This window comes from Ambystoma mexicanum, chromosome 3q (assembly GCF_040938575.1).
Source record: "Ambystoma mexicanum isolate Mex_15411 chromosome 3q, UKY_AmexF1_1, whole genome shotgun sequence".
NCBI classification, from domain to species: Eukaryota; Metazoa; Chordata; class Amphibia; order Caudata; family Ambystomatidae; genus Ambystoma; species Ambystoma mexicanum.
This window is the reverse complement of record NC_090926.1, coordinates 352,939,211-352,962,662: the sequence shown is the minus strand read 5'-3', so window position 1 is coordinate 352,962,662 and position 23,452 is coordinate 352,939,211.

Genomic DNA, 23,452 nt, shown 5'->3' with positions numbered 1-23,452 from the left:
TTCCTAAATACTGTCCATCTCGAGCCCTCTGCTCTTCTACCTCCAACCTTCTGCGAGTGAACAGGTTCTCCAAGCAGAGATTTGGAGTGTGATCCTTTTCCTGAGCAGGTACCTCCCTCTGGAACAGCCTCCCTGCCACCCTCCGTCTTAAGCCTGAAACTCTCAAGTTTCAGAAACTCCTCAAGACCTTCCTCTTCTCCTCTTCCTTCTCTCCCACCCTACCCTGCTAACCTAGCTCTCTGCTCTTCCTTCTCTCCCTCCTTCCACACAGCTTATTGACTGGCCGCCTAGTGTACCTCAGAGTCTCACAGGTCCCAGGCACCCCTGCCAGTCCTTTCTGCACTTGCCATAAAAAACCTTGAGAGCTTCTCTCTCCGCACATCACCAGTTTCTACTGACTGGCGCACTTGGTACCCTGCCCCTCCTTTGCCCTCCCGCACTTGCACGATCTGTATACAGACCTGCCTGAAGATCATTCTGTCTATTCTCCCTTGTCTCCACCCCTTAATTTGCACTTGAAAAAAAACACAGAATCGCCGGCAGGCCAATTTGCTGTATCTAAACTGTTATATGTATAATATTCACTTAATGCAGACTGTTATCGTCTCAGAAATTCAAGGGATCTGAGCGACTGTTGTTTTTCCCCCATGTTCCTTCCCTCCTTGAGCACTTTGAAACACTTGCCTGTGTATAGGTGTAATATAAATAAACATTACCATACCAAGTGAAAGCACTATAACAGATATAAACTTTACATAGTACAAACACATGCTGGACAATGAACACCAACAAGAAGAAAAATTTCAAGCAAAACTAAATGTAGACACTCCTGAGAGCAGTCAACCTTCTCTTACAGGAAGCCAAGAACCACTTGGATAGCCACTCATAGCAAATGAGGCAGAATTAGCCATGACTGAAGTAGAAAACACCATGTGTCAGTATGAGCAATCTGAAGAAAACTTTCCTATGCTGAAACCACAACTAAACAATGAGCAGTGTAGCAGCTTCCTAGAAGTAACAAATTGAACATGGTGTGCATCACAAAAGTAAAACTTGCACATGTCAAAACTATAAACCTGTACTCCTGTATGTAAGTGGTCAAGCTGGTTAAGGCAAAACATTCTTAATAAAAATTATCAGAACGTTCCTCCAACAATTGACAAACAACAAGCTTTCAGCTGTTGTAACTGCCCCCACAGGTTTAGCTGCCTACAACATAGGTGGTGTTACTTTACACCTATTGCTACTCCTTCCAGTAGAACCCCAAAACAAACTAAACTACTACAAACTTTCAGAAGAAGCTGGTATGGAGTTACGCAGAGTTTTGAAACAAATGTAAATGTTCCGAATAGATGAGGTGAGCATGGTCTCCAACCTAATGCTGGCTTTGATTCACCTCAGATTGCAAGAGGTCCTTAAAACAGACTATGAAGAACTCTTTGGAGGAAAACACATTGTTTTTGGAGATCTTCTTCAATTAACACCAGTGAAAGGTGAATCTATTTTTAAAACCTTAGGACAAAAACTGTGCCATAAAACCCTTGGCAGCATATGGAAATGGAAATCTCTGGCAACATTTTCAATACAGAGAACTAACTGAAAACATATCAGTCTGGAGACCTCACCTATGCTATCATTTTGTAAAGCATATTCGAATTGGTGTGCTTTGTAAGGAAGCACAGTCTATCTTAAATAGCAGATGCATCCATGAGCTATACGGGCATAACACATGTGCTACTGATGTCATGGAACAATTAGCACACAAAAATGTAAACTGTATGTCCTTAATGCCAACCCTAGCAAGCTGTGCACAATTCAATGAAACAATGTTGAAAAAAGAAATGCAACCAATAGTGCAAATATACTCCACAGATAAAGTGGACATGCACTGTATAACAGTAACTATGTGTCAACATGCCACAGCACGACTAAATACCTTTGAAAACTCCAACACAGAAAACTCCAACACAGCTGGTTTGGAGAAAATGTTGACATTGTGTTTAAACTGTAGAGTAATGCTAAAGCGTAACCTTGAAGTGGAGCAAGGTTTAGTTAATGGAGCACTTGGTACAGTTGTTGGCTTCAAGACATACCCACGTGACAACAGCATTCAGTTTGTCAACATCCACTTTAACAAACTTTCAGAAGTTAAAAGGATAGGATTCTCAATAGCCCAATAGTTTTCTCTGTCTCTTGCATACGCAGTCACTATTCATAAATCGCAAGGTCTAACACTAGATCAAGCATTGATTGACATTGGCAGCACAGTCTTTAAAGAAGGCATGAGTTATGTAGCACTGTCATGCCTACATATACTTGAAGGACTATTTCTAGTCAATTTTGATGCAAACAAAGTCAAGGCTGACATTCCTTGCATCGTAGAGTACAACAGACTACGCGCACTCTACACACCCCTTCTCAAAATGTACCCTGTTCCTCAAAAAGGCAAACTTTGTAAAAGAAAACTTGTGCAAACCCAACTTATACATGATCTCCTAACAGTACCAACAATGAAATTGAAAGCAGCTGGTACTCCATCAATTACCACAACCACAGAGGGATGTACTGAAAAGGAAAATGCATACCCAACTGCACAAACAAAGAGAACTACCTCTTAAAAAAAGCATCTGGACTTCCATCAAATGACTCTGACACAGAACTGTCTGGTCCATTCAAAGTTTCCAACACAGCTGGTGCAAATTGCTATGCAAATGTAGCAATCAATGTTCTATTCCAATTGTCACCAATTGTTGAAAACATTTACTTAAACTAAACAGTGCAGACCAGTACTGTTTGCAAATGCAACTTCTTCATAGAAATGCAACAAACAATTCTGACAACACTTAAAGTGTCTCAGGAAAAAGGCAGGAATTGGACTACTGTGCACAAATGGTGAGAATCACTGTAAACACAAAAGAAGATCCACAAGAATTTCTAATGTACTTACTGCAAGTACTGGAAAGCAAAAACATACCTATAAATGAAATCTCTGAGATTTCATATATGTGGAAACATACATGCACCCTCTGCAGCCATGAGGTGCAGGAACAAGACCCAAACAAGCGCTCTGTGTATGTATCTATACCTAACTGTGAATCCATTCCATTTCAACAGCTGGTACAAAATGCAAACCATGGCATAGTATGTACTACTTGCAATTCAGGCAATCGTTCCACCTTACAGATACAATTACATAGCCAATACGTATGCTTTTACCATAAAATGCAGATGGTACCAAAAACAACTGCAAGCTTACTAGCTTCACACACGGGTAAGTATATCTTGGCAAGAAAACCATCACAACAGTAGGCATAATCTACCACACGGGTGCCACAACCAGTGCAGGTCACTATACGGCATATATTAAAAAGAAATATGGGCGGTTTGAATGCAATGATACTTCCGTTACTCTGAAGCAGAGATTACCAGCAAATCTTGCAAATGTTTACTTAATATTCTTGAAACCAAAATGTACTCACTGATCTACAAAAGTAGCATAGCCTACTGGCCAATACCCACCATCCCATGTGAAATTGCAAAACAAAAACAACATTCTACCCTGTGAAACTGGAACAATTTAGCACACACCAACTGGCCCATGAAGACATCAGTTGCGCTGCTATACAGTTTTTTCCCCTCAATGACCCAATGATTATAGTCACAGAAACAACTGTACAAAGGACACACTAATATTGTTTCCCACATAGTATTTACAAAGAAATGTACTGAGTATGAGGGTCTACAAACTGTCCTCAATGACCTGTGAAACGACCAACTGGTAGAATAAGGCAACAGCTGTCTAACAATGCCCATACCAATGCAAGAAATACACAACTGCATGTAACTATACCCATAGTACTGCTAAGGCACTTCCCAATAGTGAAAAATGTAAATCCACCAACAAGAAGGAACGTGCTTGAAGACATACCCTGCAAAACTGAGAAACTGCAAACAGTTAGAAAACGCCAGCTGGTATCCACCTGCAACCATAATACTACAATATTACTTCCCATTACTACACAATTTGAAATCCACCAGCAAAAATTTAAGTTCTTCTAAGGAAACCCTTCAACTCTTATTAAGTATAAACAACCAGAATGCACCAACTAGTATCTCACTGCACCCGCAGTACTACAGTATTACTTGCAGCGGTCAAACTGCCAAAATCAACCTTCAGCAATCACAGTGCTATAAACATACCCTCAACAACTTTCAAACTAGCAGCAGTTACAATACGCCAGCAGGGATCTAAGTGCCCACACAATCCTGCAATATTAGTTTGCAATGCTACAATACTTAGAAAACACCAACAGCAAGCAAACGCATACACAAATACTGCTAAAAAGTGGAAACAGATAAACAGTTAGAATACACCAACTGGTATCTAACGACAACCATAGTAAAACCACTTCCAAAATGAAAATCATACACCATTTCAATTCCTCTTACTGCAACACTGCTTATAACCAGAAGACCACATAGATATGGACCTTAAACATTCCTGTAAGTAGTGCACACATCAATGAAACAGTGTGCCACATAACAACAAATTAATGTAGACGTTTTTTTTCTGCAGGGATTTTTTTTCCCACAGACTCAATGATTATGCGAACAAACACATGAACTGAGCACTTTGCACAGTACACTTGTTTAAAGCAAAGTACTTGTGAAGTACTAATTATGAGGGTCCACAAAGTACACAAATGTCTGCAATGGAATGCAATACGACATTATGAAGTACCTACCCTAGCATGTTATGGTTTATTTTATCACAGACAATGAAACAAAGATTTAATCCGTATTTCCACATGCTACAATATTCAAATCTGCTATTTCTACTTCAACAGTATTCTGCACTGCGTTTAAAAAAGTTGTAAAGTGCCTCAACAATACACACAGTGAGTATACGATTATTGGTGTCATGCTTCTTTGTAATATGCAAATTGCATTTTATACACACATTTGTGCAATCCATATGCCAGTGTCACAATCTTAAGTGCATGCCGTATTATGCTGCAGTGGTTGTGGCAAGGCCCTAGACTCTTTGGTGTATGGCCTATGGCCTCCAGCCATGCACCCAAGAGTCTAGGGCCTGGCCACAACAACCACAGCATAATACAGCCATGCACCCAAACATCTGGCCCCTGACCACAACCCACTCTCATAACACAGCCGCCTAAGGCCCTATCCACTTGAGTTCACATACAGCTATAGTACTTCCAGCCAGTGGACAGATTCCTGGGTGCAGGCCATGCACCCAACACTCTACTGACAGCCCACAACCATTACAGCATAATACAGTGAAGTACCCAAGAATCTGCCCAGTGGCCACAACCCACACACATAAGGCATCCACATAAAGCACTGTCCACTTTATTTTACATACTATTACATTACTAGCACCCACTGCACAGACTATCATACACCCAAGAATCTCAGGGCAGTCCAATAAACCACCTGCCACACACCCTGTCTACTTCTGCACACATACTGTTACACTACTTGCAGCCAGTGGGCACACTCTTTAGACCATGCACCCAAGACTCCAGTAGCTGGCCACAACTACAACAGCATAATACAACCATGCACCCAAGAATCTGCCCGGTTGCCGCAACCCTCGGGGCAGTCCAATAAGCCAGCTGCCACACACCCTGTCCACATACTATTACACTACTTGCAGCCAGTGGGCATGCACCCAAAAGTCTAGTAGCTGGACACAAACACCACAGCATTATACAGCCTATACAAACATCCTCATATCATCTACATTCCACTCCCCTACCCTAACGAAGCCGCCTGCCTACAGTCAAAACATAAGCTGCTGGCCTGAGGACCTAACGCCAACTACCACGTTGTCCGAAGACACTGCGGACACAACACAGTCTTCTTCCACCTAAACAAATACATCATATAAACCATCTTTCACTCCTCCACCCTTTCCAGCCCCTCTACCCAACACCAGATTCCCCAAAACAAGTTTTCCAGCCCTGTTCGCCACTGCGCCATTTGCAAATATCCACGGATACAACATGGCAGGCGTTTCAGAAAAATAAGACGCACATCATGCTTCCCACCCTCCAATCAGCGGGCGTGTTGGATGTCCGCAGACATGACACGACCCTCCGTGCCAATCAGGGTCCGGTCCATGGAACGAACCCGGGAAATGGGTCCGCAAAGCGAAACCAGATATCTCAAACTTTCTTTGTACCTACACTTTGCCTGTCTTAAAGAAAATGACTGGACAGATTTTCACCAAATGTACAAAAGCACACTTTTGGGACCAAGCCGCCGCTCCTGCCGCAAATTTGGTGAAAAACCATCCAGCGGTTTGAGCTGTAGGCATGAGCAAAGTTATTTTCCATTCAGTCTGTAGAAAGAATAGATGTTGGAACCCCCCTATAACTTTGCCCCCCCCCCTTGATGAAACCTCACCAAACTTATCAAAATAATTTAAAGTGGGCCATATACATTTTTTTTGCAAAGTTTGTTGAGAATTCATCCAGGGAGAGAGAAGTTATAAGCCGCCCAATAAATGCTCTTCCTAGCAGTTGAGCAACTTAACCATGACTACACGGCCGTTACCGAAGGCCGTCTAGTAGAACGCTAAGTTAGGAATAAACCTTCCTTCTATAGAGAAATATGGCTTTGTTTTATTCACAGTTAAAATTAACCAAATTCAGGCTCCTCCGTGCATAAACTAAATGGGAGTGTCATTGCATATGCTGGTGGTGGTACCAGGACAGTACTATAAATAGTAAGGGAGCCCCACCAATTATTTTGCCCTTTCAGAAAACCTGTGACAGCCCTGGTGGCAAGTATTATGCTTTCCTTTCTTTACTTGAAACGTCCAGCAGCAAAGTAGTGTTGACTATTTCAACAAATGACAGCTATATTGCCCAGAAATCTGACGGATCTGCGGCACACTAGTGTGCAGGGCACCTATGGTGAAGCGCTGCATCTGGGCACTTTATAAGGTCCTGGGTGTGCAGGAAAGCAAGGGTGGTGCCTTTTATTTTTCTCACCACACTCAAGGTCTCGTGTGCTGAATAAATAGAAAAGCCAGTACTCGGAAAGGAAGTGTTGCATGAGTGAGATTGACTAGTCCTCTTTGCAACAGTGAGGGGAACAGTGGGAGGGAGGTTGTCAAAGGAAGAGGCACTAAAAGAATCACCCAATACCTGCACTACCATCTTGACCAACCCGGCGCAGTCTTCCTGTATGAAGGCTGCACTCTCCTGCTCAGAGGCCTCTCTGTGTTATCAGTGATCGGCAATGCCGCCGGGCGAGGGGAGGGGCATCAGCCCTCCTCCAGGGTCAGTGACCCTCTCCGCCCCACAGATAAGAGAGACAGTCAGCAGGGTCTGGCGCATTAAAAAGCGCAGGAAGGGTGAGGCAATGAAAATACCTCACCCTTCCATGAGAATATATGGGTGCATTGCACCCAGGAGACCCAAGATACCTAGGCAAGGGAGTACAAATGAATCCCCCCCAGGGGCAGAGGGGGCCCAATTAGTCAGATGCAGGTGGCCTGGGGGGGTTGGTGCACAGCCCCCCACCCACTACAAAGACCCAAGACCTTCTCTGGGTCCTATATAATGAGCTGCTTGCAGCTCCAAAAAACACAAGCTGTTTGTCGACCCTGCACAGGGACCCAAACAGTATAGGGAAGTTTGCTGTGTACTCGGCGTCTTCCTGCTGTTTTTCTTTTCCACAAAAACCCTCCCACCCCAGAAAAAGGGGAGAAGAACAATGGAAAGAAACTCAGGACACCGTATGGTGACCACAACAAGTCGTTGGACAAGAAAGGCGGCACGGGCCAGAGGGGGTGCCCAAAAGGATGATATAATTATGATATACGAGTTTTGTTTATGTTCCCATAACCATATCTGTATCAATAAAAAACCTACGGCTTTTATTGCCAACACTTGACCAAATTGTTGTGGTGTATTATTTCATGGGGAGGGGAAGGGCCGTAAGGCATTACGCACACACCGCACAACAACAAATGTACGTCTGCTGTATATGGGTTCAACAGATATGGAGCTCACAGAGTTTACAGATATCGACTTGTGAAAAACCCACTGAGAAGCAACAAAAGTTGGTTTAGCTTGTTCTATGGGCTCCACCCACTTAGGAGGGTCTCCATCACTTGTTAACTCTCAGTGCCACCACATCAGAGGAGAATATCTACCCGCAGAGCTGCCTCACCCCGCCACCATTTACAGCTAAGTGCTTGCTTTATGGTATGAAAGCAGCAGCATTGTGCCTTCAACCCCTCGGTTAACAAGTGCCAGTCCTTTTGTCAAGGATTTGTATCACCATGCCAACGAGTAGCTTGCACAGAGCGGTTCCTTACCACCACAGACTGTACCAGAGCCGACCCCCTCTGAGCAGTCCTTCATCGATCCCTCTCTGAAGCCGACCCCTGCTCTCCTCATGTCCTCCCCCAGACCCATTATCCAATCACTGATCTCGCCTACGTCTATTCATCCACCCCCTTCCCCAATCATGTAGGGCAAACACGGGCCTACCTACCCGCCTCACAGTAGTCTGGGCCTCCAAACCGTGGAACGACAACCTCAGCTGCCAATGTGGACCCCTTTTTGTGTGGCTAGCAATAATTAAAGTCAAATCGAGTGATTGCTTCATTTGATGAAGGTAGACACACACATGCCTCTTCCTCCCCTCCCCACCCCATGTTGTGACCAGAGGGCTGCTCCTTCAGATCAGTAAGCAGAGCAAGCACTCAGCTATTTAACTTACACAGTTGCATTTCGGAACCCATATAAAAGTTCTGCTTCAAGAATCTCCAGGGCAAAGTAACATGCATGCCCCATATCATTTGGGAGATGGTTATCCTGATTTTTGTTCTTAGTATTCTGGGACTTGTAGTGCTACATGTATGGCAAAAGCAAAACTAAAAGCCCTAGAATGCAAAGGACTGGATATGCTTCGCTCTTATTATATCGATCACGTTGGCATGTATGGAGAATATCTCGGTTACAAGGGTTCCTTACAGCTATTTTACGAGTAGCAAATGCAGGCCTGGAAAGGGTGGAAGTAAGGGTGTGATGTCCCTCTAATGCCACTGGGCTGTGAACCCTGAAGCGCAGCCAGCAGAAGGGTGCAAGCAAACGTGCTTTAAGCACAAGAGTGCAAGTGGTTGTTGTCCCTGAGGAAGCACCAGAACGGGGACCCAAAGAGAGACGTTTTCTGCAGTGTAACTAGCATGGGGGCTGGGGGGCGTATTGCGATGTGCTACTTCCAGTAGTGCAAGCACAGAGGTGCAAGGGGTTGCGCTTACTGCAGTGCAAGCAGCATAGGTGTAAAGGGACTGTGATGTGTTCTATGAATTACACCTAATACAGGGCTGCAAGTGGCTGTGTTCCAAGTAGTACATCTAGCACAGTGCTGCTAGGGCATGTTCTACCTACAGTTCATCGGCACAGTGCTGCAAGGGTGTGTTCTACCTACAGTTCATCAGTACAGTGGCACAAGGGCGTTTTCTACTTACAGTTTATTAGCACAGTGGTGCTAGGGCACGTTCTACCAACAAACAGTTCATCAGCACAATGGTGCTAGGGAGTGTTATACCTACAGTTCATCAGCACAGTTTTGATGGGCATGCTGTACATACAGTTAATCAGCACAGTGATACAAGGGTTTAGTCTACCTACAGTAAATCAGCACAGCGGTACAAAGGTGTGTTATACCGGCAGTTCACCAGCACAGCGGTGCTAGGGCGTGTTCTACCTACAGTTCACCAGCACAGTGCTGCAAGGGCGTGTTCTACCTACAGTTCACCAGCACAGTGCTGCAGGGCGTGTTCTACCTACAGTTTATTAGCACAGCAGTGTTAGGGGTGTTCTACCTACAGTTCATCAGCACAGTGCTGCAAAGTGTGTTATATCTACAGTTCATCAGCACAGTGCTGCAAGGGAATGTTCGCCCTACAGTTCATCAGCACGGTGGTGCAAGAGCATGTTCTACCTACAGTTCATCACCACAGTCGTGCAAGGATGTGTTCTGTTGTGGTTTATTATGCGGTCACTCTGAACTCCCCCGAATTAAGGTGGTGCACAATGAAGCACTTTTATTTTAGGTTCAATTTGGTGAGGCCTCCAACCCGTCTCGCATCCAACCCCAACAAATACTGTGTGTCACCAACAGATTAGAAACCAGGCCGGTGTGTAGTGAAGATATTTATTTATTTAATATTTGACACAATACTAACATCAGACACCAATGCTGTGGCAACACCCAAGATCACACAATAACTTGGTTATGAAAAACAACACAGTTAACATTTGAAACTTGCGATAATAGCTTACACAGATTTAATTTCAATGTAACCAATATAAAATGTTCCCAATACATTCAAGGTCCACCAAAATAACTTAATTTGAAACAATACTTCTCTCCCAGCAACCCCCACCCTCCAGGGCCTCAGTTAAATAGGACTTCTTTCATTGAAAGGCAAGGAGTGTGAGCAAAATAGAAAAATCGTTTTGCTTCTGATTTAAAAAGGTGTTGTTTGGGAAAGGAATTCATGGGAAAAATCATTTTGGGCTTGTTATTTAAAAGTTAAGGTTGGGAAAAGGTAACTCAAATGAAAATCGTTTTCCAACACACTTGAAAATAAAAGGCAGGACGTGAGAAGTTGGGGTCAGAGAAAAATGGAAACCAAAAAGGGAAATTTCATTTTTGTACCCCAGACAGATGAGATGCAATACTTTGTAATTCTGATTTAAAATGAATGGGGAATTTCGTTTTACACCCTTCACACCGACTTGAAAGGTGGTGTTTTATGAATTACTTATTTTTGGGATTATGTATCCCACCTTTTCTTTGTGGATGTCAAGGATTTCAGAAACAGTCAACCAAATCTCTATGTGCTATACCAGTTATAACACACTGGGCATGAGCGTTTGTTAGTTTCAAATTCTAACAAACCTCACCCTGTGATTTTCTTTAGGGGAATTAATTGATTTACTTTAATCAAATGTGCTAAGGATCTACACAGCTTGCCACCTCCCCATGCTTTAATGGAAAGGATTAAGGCTGGCTGCTCCCAACACAATGCAATTTCAACAGAGGGGTGGTTTTCTAAAGTGGAAATAAATTTGAGTAAGATGTAATGATAAAGGCAGGTGGATCCCCACACATTTGATGGCTTTGAGATCTCTACTTATATGGGAGACTTTGTTCAGGGAAAACAGCAGGGCTCCTCTGAGGACAGAACATGTTTGGTCAAGGCCGTTCAGTCAGGGATTTTCTCCTGCAACCTGTCATGATGCCTACTCCCGGAGCACCAGGCCAGGCCCAGCACCCCCGGGAGCAGGCATCATGCCCCTGGGTAAAAGCCCAGCGGCCTCTTATAGGGCCTCTTTGGACTCTGTCCTGGCGCCGTTGGCGCCAGGCTCATGTTGGACATCAGTCCTGGCGCCATAGGCGCCAGGCTCATAAAGGAAGGTGTTTTGTGCACTTACCTGATGCAGACCATGCTGCAAGATTCAGGCCTCCCTGAGACCTGAAGGGGACTATTTTTTCCATTGGGACTATTTTTCCACTCAGGCGTGGCCAGGGAAGGATACTTACCTGGAACTACTTTGGGGTCTATTTAAGCCACGCCCAGACAGTAGCTCACGCTTCGCATTGTTCTGCATCCAAGCAGCTGAACGCTCACCGTGTCTGCTCCTGCATCTGGTCTCCAGCCACGCCCGCCTCGATCCTTGAAAACCTGTAAGGAAAGAAGAGAAGAGAAAGGTGAAAACCAAGAATTTTATCAAACTTCTTACCTGCATCCGTAACCTTCACGCCAGCGTTCCTGAGAAAAGACTTCATTTAAAAGCACTGCGTTGCTCGCTGCAGCGCCGCGCTTCACTCACCTATCGTCGGGAGTTCTTCTGGCTCCACCGCGACTGTCTGCACCGGTCGCCACATCTCTGCGCCTAGGGGAGAGAAGAAGAGACAAAAAGGTGAGCAGAAGGAGCATATGAGGAAAGCCTAATTTTCCACCATAACACTTACCGGTCTTCTGTTGGTGGATCATTCCTCATTTCGGGTCGGCGCCGCTTCGTTGGCAGGTACCGCACCCCGGCCCCTATGGGGAAAGGACAAAAGGCATTACTGGAGGAATATAAAGACATTAAGAGGGATCGCCCCCATCGCTAACTCACCTGAGTTTACAATCTGCAATTCAATCCCTCAACGCATCGCCTTCATTCTGCACCTGAAATAAAGGACAGATCACAGGTTAGGAAGGCAACAGAAAAGGAGGCTCAACACTTGAACTTTTGTAATCTTCATACTTACGGCGTTCCGCTCGGAAAAGTCAAGTGGATTTTGCCAGCGCCATTGTGAAAACCAGTGAAGTAACTGGACAAACACACGCCCCTGCACCAGAAGCAGGATGGAGAGTTCATCCTGTCAAACCATAAGGTGAGCTTCAACCGGGGATTTCAGAGGAAGTTAGAGAAGAACGAAGGGAGTGAAGGGGGGAGCAAGCACACTATTCTGCAGACTGTTAATCCCCTTTCTCATCTGCAGAAGGATATTCCTACGGGCCAGACAAGCAAGATTTGAGGGTCCTGTTCAGTCGGTGTTCCGAGTTCTGCGTATCACGCTCGAAGAGGCCACAGCCACCCAGACTAGACCAGCGCCTCCGTGGGAGTCAGGTGAGCGTTACACAACCAGACTCCTTTTGCTCCTCTGGTTTGTGTCCCAGCTAGTTTCTCTATGTCGCAGCCACTGTCTTCAATGTAAAGATTGAGGCCTCTATGCTATTTGTTCCCTGCAAGAGTCCACCAGCAGCTCTCTCCTGGAATAATTTACAAAACAACCCAGTTCTGATGCAAACCTGCCTTTTCTATGGCTAGTGACAAGGCAACCTTGTCATAATTCCTGTGTTTAGGATTTGGCTAGCATGTTCCCTTCACCTCCCCCACCACACCCCGTGCCTGCCGATGGGACCAGGAGTTGAGAGATATGTATGATGTAGGCTGAGGGAGGAGAATAGATACCTCATTTGAAATTGTCACGGATTCCTGCATCTTTTGTTCTGAAAGATGTCATACTGTAATAACTCCTTTGGTCTTTCAAATAACCCCATCGTATACATATAGGAGCAAGAAAACAACGAGGAGGGGGCAGAGGGGCAACAAGTTGAAACAGCAACCCTGCGCCAAGATCATTGCACTCTGGCAAATGAATGAAAATATTAAGCAAAGCCTTAACGAGCAACACATTGTCAACTTATCCGATCACGTCCTGACCCCCGGAAGAGACTAAGGTTTTGAAGCTGGGTTTAAACTTTTGTCCACTGGCAGGTTATGATTATGTGCAGACAAGACTGGATTTGGACAGTTTTGTACGCAAATTGCGTTTGAAAAAGTTCTTCGCAACTAATACATACAAAAAGAAACCTAAAACAACACTGGAAGGTCAGACAGATATCATTATAGCTGATATGAATACTCTTACCACTCCAGTCACCTTACAACATGAAAGTGGCCGGGCCTTGGATGATGTATCTATAATTTCAGAAACAAATAGTTTAGAAACTTTAGGTATTTGTACAGATTGGCCATCCAAAAGTAAACTTAAATGCAAATCTAAGTTTAATCCATCGAGTGCTCAGAATATAAACATTGAAGCTTTTTCCAATGTAGTGATTGACGACCTTAAACAAGAAAGAAGAAAAAACAAAAAACACATTAAAAGCAATCTCTCCTGGAAACAACAAAAGGCTCTGTCTGACATATGCAAAACTGACAAGTACATAGTAAAACCAGCGGATAAGGGTTGCAATATTGTTTTAATGAACAAACAAGACTATGTGAAAGAAGCATACAGGCAGCTTTATGATATCAAATGCTATGAAAGGCTTGTTAAAAATCCCATTCAAGAAATGGAATATAAAGTCTGGGACTTCCTAATAAAATGGCAAAATGTGGGTATACTGGAGGAAGAAATGGTGAAATTTCTATTCACAAAACATTCAGTAATTCCGACTGGATACTTCTTCCCCAAAGTCCACAAAAATCCCATTAAACCCCCAGGGAGACCCATAGTGACACTATGTGGCTCACTCCTTGAAAATATGTCCAGGTTTGTGGATGAAGTCCTCTGCACCTTTGTCTCTACGCTACCCTCATATATTAGAGTCACCACAGACTTTTTATGCAAAATCGATGAAAAAAATCGATGAATTGCCTTGGGAACCTACATACTTATTGGCCATCATGGATGTGGTGTCTCTATATATATCAATACAACATGTGTTTGGCATAAGGGCTTGTGAAATGTTTCTGAAAACCAGAACTCTCAATTATCTTGAACATACCACCATGATCCGTGAAATGTTGAGACTTTGTTTAGAGAATAATTTCTTTCTTTTAAATAATGAGTTATTTCATCAAACCCAGGGCACCGCCATGGGCGCTACATTTGCACCAATGTATGCTAATCTCAAGATGGGCAACTGGGAAAAATCAGTGGTGTGGACGGAAGTAAATGAAACTTTCACGGACAAAATAATATTATGGCTACGCTATATCGACGACTTATTTATCATTTGGAATGGCACAGCACAATCATGATAAGAATTTGTTAAATTCCTTAATCTCGACAACTTGAATCTCCAAATCACTCAACAGCATAGTGCACATGATATCGTTTTTCTTGATGTAAAAGTCAAAATTGTGGAACAAAAACTAGGGTGCGAACTTCACAGAAAGATCACTGGCGCCAATGTTCCGTAACATGCGAATAGTGCTCACCCCAAAAGTCTTTTGTGGTCCATTCCATATGGCGAATTCATTCACATAAGAAGAAATTGCAGTCGTATTGAAGATTTTGATACAGCGTGCCAAGTCACAGCCCAAAACCTTTTACACCAAAGATACCCGAAAAAAGTAATGGAAAGATCGTATCTTAAAGTCCGGGATATGAAAAGACAGGACTTGTTGATGACATCTAAATCTGCACTCAAGGACAGTACAGAAGACAGTACTATCAGACTTATTTTAACTTTTGGAAGCCACTCACCGACCATACGGAACATCATCAATAAATATTGGAAAATTTTGACGGTGGACAACGATTTAGGCAAAATATTACACGAACGCCCGGATATAACCTTCCTAAAGAGTACATCCATCAAAAATCTTGTAGTACACAGTTATATGGTCTCAGACAACACCAAAAAGGGCAGCAATTGGCTCTTCTGGGGATGTGAGGGCTTTTGTAAGTGCAGTAAATGCAAAGTGTGTAAATATACTTTTAATTGTAATAGCTATACTCACCCTATTCTTAAAACACCCATGCAAATTAAGGGTAAAATCACTTGCGAGTCTGAGCTAGTTGTATATGTCCTGACATGCCTATGCCTTAAGTGGTATGTGGGCAGCACAAAATGTAAACTAAAAGTGCAGATTTTACAACATATTAGAGCTATCACAAACAAGGACCATGCATATCCTAGGGCCAAACATTTTTCTGAGTTTCACGATGGCGACCTGAAGACTCTTACATTTTTTGGTATCTACAAGGTTGTTATTGGCCCAAGAGGAGGTGACGGTGAAAAACAACTGAGACGAGAAGAGACGAAATACATAATTGACTTTGAAAGCAAATACCCGAAAGGGCATAATATAGATGAGGAATTATACACGTTTTTGGGTGTTTAGATAATCTAGACTTTCTCACCTGTGATTGCATCTCTCTATCCCTGTTTTGACATCTCATGCTTGCTCCTTGTAGAAAAACAATATGTAAATTTGTTTTCCAATTATTTAACTGATTTGTTCTCTAACCCATTCCATTTCTGTCTTCTATCTCTTTCATTCTTATTTTTCTTTTACACTACTTTCTTTCAGGGTTTCTGATCTTTTGACACATTTTTTCTATTTTTTCATATTTACCTGATTTACATTGATATTAGCATTTGGGATTAAGGGTTCAATGTTTCATTCATCAACATGGAAAGCATAATATCAAGAAATGATGATAAATAGTTACTATCATGAGTGCATCAAGACACAGCTAGGTAGGCTTTCCTGCATCTTAGAACTTAAGCCAATATTTCATATTGTCAATGTATTAGGCACATGCACTTTATTCCGCATTGGACACATTGGTATTTATTTTTATATTAATGGAAATGTCTGATCTTTTTAACTAACAGCATTCATATTTCAATACGGATTATGGAGATGCTGCACTAAACTGTACAAATATGATGCTTCAAAATCAATTATGCGTCGCCATATTATCTTCATATTGTGTCATCTAATCCATATATTATAAATATTGGTGTCACTGGCACAGATCTATTGGTATTATGCAGGGATGTTATCAATGATTGTGAATATTATGCATATGACTATTATAGTCAAGTTAGGCACTCGCACTTTATCATATACTACAGGCATATGCTTTTAGCAAAATAATGATGATTGAGTTATGTCTTTTTTCTCTCTTGCACTATGCACTGACACTTTATATGACGGCTTGTTTGATGTGGTTAAATTAACAGCTTTAAGTCCTAATATTTGTAATATTTAGAATTCACTATGGATGCAAATAGTAACATCTGGGAAATTTTCCAATTCAATATTAATGAAGCTCTGTTTATTGTCGTGATATTAACATTCATTGAATGCACACATTGAAAGTTGTATGAACCCGTTGGCTGCATTTGCAACACCCAGTAAGTCACCTCTTTACTGTTCGTTAAATAATCTTGTGTGTTTAAATTCGGGCTCCAACCACAGGGAGGAGTAACTGTGAACAAGCCGCAGGAGTGTGGCAAAACTGGTCAGCCAGCCTCTCTAATCTTGGCAAGCCTTTTTTCTTAAGAAAACTGCCATTAGTGAATAAAATTAAAATATGTCAGTGAACAGAAACAAGTGGCCCAGGTATGTGATGTCATCGGTGATGTCATCAATGACATATGTGATGTCATCTTTGATGTCCCGGGTGTTAGTCTTAGCAGTGCACAGTGGTGGCGAGAGTTATGTTTGTTTAGCTTACCATAACTGGCGAATTTCTGGGGGTTTTCGGTTTTACTTGTAACCATAACATCCCTTTAACAAAGCTTTTTCATTGAATTTCATAGGTTTTTATTAGTGTAACTTAACCATAACGTCCCTTGAACAACGTTTTTTCATTGAATTTCAAAGGTTATTAGTGCAACTCAACCATAACGTCCCTTTAACAAAGCTTTTTCAGTGAATTTCATGGGTTTTTACCAGTGCATGCCATTTTCCTACATCTTACTTATATCATACTTACCCAATATTTGTGTCCAATTTACAAAGTATCACCATAAAACTCTGCCATTTCCCACCTTCCAGAATCCTTTTAAACATGTCTATACACTTCTTGCAACTATTTCAACTGGTTTTGCATCTGTTGAGGTCTACGAACATCTGACTTCATTGCGGACCTTCCGGACAGTGCCACATGACCATACGCTTGACGAGAATCCGTCCACACTTCACAATAAGATACATGCGGACAGTTTGGAACTGCATTTTCTACTGATCTAGGAACTTTCAAACTTCAGAATTTCCCTTGCAAAGCTCCTAAACCAATTCCTACTGATTATCCATTAACAATCTAGTACACAGTAAATACTTTTAGCAAAACTGCTATTTAACTTAAAATGGCATCAGCTAATGCCATCCCTCCTCGCCGATAGCCAACATCACTGCTGTAATCAAGGAGCACGAGAAACACTGCCCCCTACCTTAGAAATAACACACGCGCAACATTTCCCCTGTCCACCTGCCCCTCCATATTAGTGTTTGGTGCCTCTTCCCTCATTTCCCTCCCACCTTTCGTTCTAAGCTCTCCTGTCAAAAAGAAAAATACATCCGAAAACAACAAAATAAATGTTCCTTTAGGAACCACCTTTCAGTTAAAAAATAGAATTAAAAAAAAACGGATAGACTCCATCTTACATTTATCACTAAAGTACATAGACTCAATAAGATTTTCCAACATTTCCATTTCCATTTTGTGTTATGCCAATGGAAATATTGTGGCATTCATCCCCCATTCCAGGGACTGGAGTGGTGGATACCGGCCCGGCAGCCCAAGCTATCAGCCCAAGTGAAGCAAGGGTGGATAACGAGGTCTCTGGACCATTATCCCCCCATTCCAGACCCTATAATGGGGGATGAAGGCCATTAGCACCCTAGGTTCCCAAAGCAGGAACCCGGGGTGATAAAAAAGGGATTTTTCTTCCTACACCGGGACGCCTTTGGCATTCCGGTGTAGGAAAGAAAATCCTTTTCCAAGATGGCCACCATGGAAAGGGAAGACAGGGTTCCATACAGGGCCGCACTTCGCCTTCCATGGCAGCCTGCAGAAGGTGAAAAAAGAACCCTATGACCATATTACCACAAGCACATTTTTCTTCCCTTTCAAACCTATCCCAATTTCGAATAACTTTACCACAAAGCCAATCCCAGGTGCACATGGCCACTTTAACCCCATGCGTTGTTCCTCGCAGTCATGGCCAGAAGCCAGATTGTCCAGATCATGACCTTATTCCATGACCCGGACAGTCTGGCCATTGGCCAGGGCCACAGGCTACACCTCAGTCACCAAAGGTATATCACTATTTTTTGTACCTACATTATGACACTTGACAAAAAAATCAAACTCGGGCACATTTGCAAAACCATGCTTTCAGGTCCTTGCCAATGCTCCTTACATAAGTTTTCTGGAAATTCACCAATGTTTCAAAATCCATTCAGATTATATGAAAAAATGTATATAGAGATCTATAATCTTTTTGCAAACCTTTGTGTAGATTCGTCAAATGGCACCACATTTATAAGCCTTTATAATATTTTGGGCAGTCCACCCTCTAATTTTGCCCCCTCTTGACAAAATTCCACCAAACTTTGCAAAAACATTTATATCTAGATCTATAATCTTTTTGCAAACCTTTGTGTAGATTTGTCAAATGGCACCACATTTATAAGTGTTACACTATTTTGGGACCGCCCTCTAATTTTGCCCCCTCTTGACAAAATCCCACCAAACTTTGCAAAGACATTTATATCTAGATCTATTATCGGTTTGCCAAATTAAGTGTAGATTCATCAAATGGCACCTCATTTATAAGCCTTTACATTGTTTTGGGACACCCCTCTAGTTTTGCCCCCTCTTGACAGAATCCCACCAAACTTTGCAAACCCATTTGGAGTTGGATCAGAAATATTATTGCAGACTTTCATGCAGTTTCATTACGTGGCGCCAAAGTTATAAACCATCCAAGAACTCCTTTTTACCAACCCTGTAATGCAGATGTGTCTGCAAACTTCACAGGACTGTTCGCGGATGTTTACGGTGAAAAACACCAATTCATTTGCTTCTTGCATCCTTAGCCCATACCATCCTCCTCACCCCTCACCTCCCCAAAGATTATTTGATAAGTTTGACAAGTGCAATGTTGTGTTTTTTAATATGATTTTACTGCAATGTCCGCGAACAGCGGCCGAAGTCCGCGAATCCAAGATGGCCGGCGTTTCAAAAATCTGACGCACTTCACGTTTTTCATCATCCAATCAGTGGCCGCATCCGATGTCTGCGGACAGCACGCTGCCTTCTAAGCCAATCAGAGTCCGGTCCACAGACTGAACAGGGAAATAAGTCCGTGGACCGGACCCAGATATCACACATTTTTTTGGACCTACTTTTTGGTCGTTTTAAAAATAACTACTGGACACCAAATTTGATGAAAATCCGTCCAGCGGTTTGGGCTGTAGGCGTGAGCAAGGTTTTTCTCCATTCAGTCTATGGAAAAAAATAATGTGGGCCCCCCGTATAACTTTCCCCCCCTTGACAAAACCTCACCAAACTTTGCAAAACTATTCAAAGTGGGCCATATACTTTTGTTGCGCAGTTTTGCATGGATTCATCCAGGGTGGAGCAAAGCTATAAGCTGCCCAAAAAGTGCTCTTTCTTTGGGTTTCACAAATTAACAATAACTACACAGCCACTACCGCGGGCTGTGTGATATATATATGAGTTCTATATTTTACGGTGAATCAGACCATACGAAATAGCTAAAATTGGTACAGTTCTCCATTTAAACATTATTTTCATGATCTACCCCTGTGCCAACTCCCCAATTTCTCATGTGTATGTAAATGGCAGAAATCATACTTTTCCACGTACCTTAAACTATGTACATCACAAAAAATGTGTTTTTACAGGGCCACAATGTCTTTTTCTCATGTTTCATTTGAACTCAGGGTAGGCTCTATCGGACACACACTGCTCCTCTAATTAAGGAAAAACTGTATTCAATGTTTAATCAATGGCAAAGCATCACATGGTCTCACTATGTAGGTTTCCATTTCGCTGAAAACATGTGACCAGCCATCTGGTTTATCCGTGTTTATCTTAACATTTTCTCCTGCGTGGCTTCAAAGGCCTGGCTCATTTTTAATGTACAGTTTTAATCTGAAGCTTGACCAAAAGGTTATTTCTGCAGGACCGGTTATCAGCAACTAATTGAACACCAGACATTCTTCTTGGTAGGCCCATCTCCAAAAAGCCTAGAGTTCAGATTTCAAAGGGTCTTTGTTCAGAACTAATTGCACTTTTGATAGGGAGCCTGACCTCAAAGGTCTTGTCTGTTGGCTGTGTTATCAACAATCGCCCACAAATTCAATCCCTAACTTTGTGTTTCTTTCTATTTTACTGAACCTACAGGTGAACCCAGCCCCCAAAGGTCAGGGTCACAATTCCAGGCAAAAGGGCTCCTGGAGCCAGTCCTGGTGCCTTTAGCACCAGGCTCATATGTAGGAAGGAAGGGCTGTCCAAACTAGGTCCCATTTATGTACATGGGCCTTTAAATCCAACATCGAAGCACCCGCACAGTCTAGTTCTAAGACCCAAGCCATGCGGTCTAGTGTTTTGGGTGTGGCAGGCCTGGAACTACTTTCCCTGGTACTACTTTACCTGGGCTCTATAACCCACACAATGACTTCAGAACACGCTTTGAGTTATTCTGCAACCCGCAGCGTGACGCTTACCGTGTCCAGCTCATGGTCTTCAGCATCTTCCTGTAATCCTGCAAGAACAAGATTATTCTGCCTTACCTGAGAAAACACCATCCAGCACTCAGCATCTCAACTGGGCTGCAATCTGTGGAAACCGAGAGAAGAAGAAACATCACTCACCTCTGAGTACTGGCTTAAGGACTTCCGGCGAACTGCTACCACAGCTGCTGTTCGAACATTGCGACCTGCAATAACGAGAAAGGGAAAAAGAATATTAGAACGCGCATTTCCAAAACATCGAATTCCAAAGTCTTACTTGAATTCCATCGCACTACGTCACGCTTCCATCCGGAGCACCACAGCAACATCTGCAAAGGAAAAGAGACATATTCAGGTTTGCTTTCAATATGAAACAACCGCACAGCGCTGTACTTACCTCAACGGATTCCGGGGGGCTGTTTTTATCACGCTCTCATCCACTCGCAGCACCACAGCGGCCTGTGAGGAGAAGAAGAAGAAAACACAGGTTAGCTTTAAAAGACAATAAAGGTGCTGCGCTTTGCGCTTTCTCTTACCTAGAAAACGTGCCTCTCCATCCGGCACGCCAGTATCAAGATCTTTGCACCTGGAAAGAAGCAGATAAAGACATTAACAAATTCCCACATAAACAGAACAAAGGCTTACAATTAACAGACCTACCTGCCTACCAGCAGATTCGGGGTCACAGCAGATCTGGGCCCAAGGTAAGAGTACTGCACTAGTGAAGCAACTCGGGCAGCTCGCCAACAAACATCAAGCACCACTGCACAAGAAACGCAGGACGGATAGCTCACCCTACAAATAACTAAGGTGAGAAAAGAACCCAGTGGGAAGGGAATCAGTCGAAGGGAGGTGGGAGATTCACCCACTAGAGACAGTTATCACAAATCCTCCCTTCAGTAATTGCAGATTCATTATTCAGCACTGGGCATCCAGGGTTCCAGATCTAAGAGCCTTCCAGACGCCCCCGGGGATATCAGGTGAGCGTAACGCAAGTTACACATGACTTTTCACTTGGCATATACAACTCACAACACGATTTACTTTCGGTACATTCCTTATAGGTTTAAGTTCTTTTACTCCCTCTCAATGTCTTATTTTCTCCATCTGGGTTGTCATTCTTTCCTTTAATTCTTTAGATTGTTCCTGGGATCTACCCTTACTGGATTCTTCAATCAGTTGCAAAGTCTCTCTGGGATGACAGCTTTTCAACTGATTGATATGGACCCATTTCTCTTCCGTCTGTTCTCCTTTAGGGATGCAGATTTTTTAGGCGACAGTTGAGATTTTATTGACAATTTCAAAAGCACTGTGCCAAGAGGGGAGGAACTTCTGCTCTTTGGTCCGATTCCTTTGGAAATTGTACCGGTAGACCCTGTCTCCTACTTTGTAGTCCTTCTTGGTGGTCTTTAAGTCGTAGTGGGTTTTCATCCCCTCCGACGACTTTTCTAAATTTCTCTGAGCGTAAGCAAAAGCGTGCTGAAGGTGTTTCTGTTCATTTTGAATGTACTCATGGGTCATGGGAGTTCAGTAGAGCAGATGCTGAGGTAGCACCATTTCTCAGCCAGTCATGAGCTCAAATGTAGACATTTTTGTTTCAGAAGATGGCATAGACCTAATGGCCATCAGGACAAGCGGTAATCAGATGATTCCCATCGAAGTTTTGGAGTTGTCCAGGAAGAGATGTGAGGGGAATTTGGTGACTCTCCCCCTTCCTGAATTTAGTTAGTCAAAGGCCTTTTTGGACATGAAGGTGGCTTGGGATCCAATATCCACCAGTGCTGATAATGCACACTGACCCTGTACCTTGATGGAGACATACAATTGACGTTCTCTCTCTTCAAGGGGACAAAGAAAATGTGCACTCTGTGCCAGCCTGGCAGTTAACTTTTTTATATTGAACTCCAACACTGTGTGATCCCGGACAGTTTTCTGTGTCGGAGTCCGGGAATCTGTAAAGAATATTTTGCACCCAGATATCTGTGGGATTGGGAAGTTCACTTTTTAACCAGATTCTTTGCTGTCCCCCTTTTCCAGGAGACAGTTATCCGAACCTGTTTGAGATGAGGATATCTCAGTGACATTATCGGGTTTTAAGAATGTGTTGCTCTGGGTCAATCTCCATACTTACCCAGCCTAAATCAGGGTCTTTGGAGACCCATTTTTCCTGGGAGGTATCCCTCCATCCCTGAAGGAGAAGATTTTCTTCCCTGAATCCTCCAGGGATTGTTCCCCTTCGAACAGGATGATGCAGACTTCCTCCACAAAGTGGGTTATCTTTTGCTCTCGATTTCTCCTAGTTATCCTCTGTTCCCTATGTTCCATCTTTTTGGGATTAGAAGATTTGTGTTCAGGTTCAGAGGTTTCCGGGGTTTTGTTCTGGTGAT